Raw genomic sequence first — 720 nt, 5'->3', positions numbered from 1 at the left:
CACACACACACACACACACACACACACACACACACACCACACACACATATATATATATATTGTTGTATTTCAGGAAGGTAATTTTTTCTTGCCAAATAAAATCACGCAATAGATATTCGTTCTTGATTTGCTTATTGTTGTTCTTATTTTATGTTCATTTTCTAGATGCCTTTCGTCGCACGCCTGTGACGTCTTCAAGCGATGACGTTAAATGGAGGGTCAATGAAGAGGTCACAGGTGTGCAACGAATGGTTTCCAGACAATGGACATAAAATAAAAAACAACAATAAACAAGTGAAGTACGAATATTCAATGCGTGAGTTTATTCGGCAAGAAAAAAATGACCTTCCCGAAATATAACAATATGTATGAGTATGTGTATTTATGCATGTATAAATACTTTATTAAAAAGCACCAAAAATATCACAAAAACTGTTACTCAGAGTTTCACGTTCCTGTTCGAAACTCTAAGTAACAGTTTTGTGATATTTTTTGGAGGCCATATCCCTGCTCACCGCTCTTGGGGCGGAGATGGCTGTCCGCAAGTGCGAATTCCGTGAGTCACAGTGGCTGTTCCAGCGCATTTCTCTTGGTATCATCCGGGGCAACGCCTCTTCTATTTTATCGGCTGGGATCATGAGGTGGTCTGAATTACAAGAAATCGAGAAAATTTTAGAATTTCGTAGCTTACTACCCGTAGTTCGTCAGTATACCCCCCCC

General features: G+C 39.4%; 1 long non-coding RNA gene across 1 annotated transcript in view; it reads right to left on the bottom strand.

Moving 5' to 3' along the window:
* Nucleotides 1-295: 295 nt before the first annotated feature.
* LOC106867575 (uncharacterized) overlaps nucleotides 296-720 on the bottom strand; it is a 43,816-nt gene continuing 43,391 nt past the window's right edge. The window contains exon 3 of the long non-coding RNA XR_001409163.2: nucleotides 296-646. This is a non-coding gene — a long non-coding RNA (uncharacterized LOC106867575). The remainder of the gene's footprint in view (nucleotides 647-720) is intronic.

The sequence above is a fragment of the Octopus bimaculoides genome, chromosome 11, assembly GCF_001194135.2.
Source record: "Octopus bimaculoides isolate UCB-OBI-ISO-001 chromosome 11, ASM119413v2, whole genome shotgun sequence".
In the NCBI taxonomy this organism is placed as follows: domain Eukaryota; kingdom Metazoa; phylum Mollusca; class Cephalopoda; order Octopoda; family Octopodidae; genus Octopus; species Octopus bimaculoides.
This window is presented reverse-complemented; position numbering and strand designations above follow the sequence as displayed.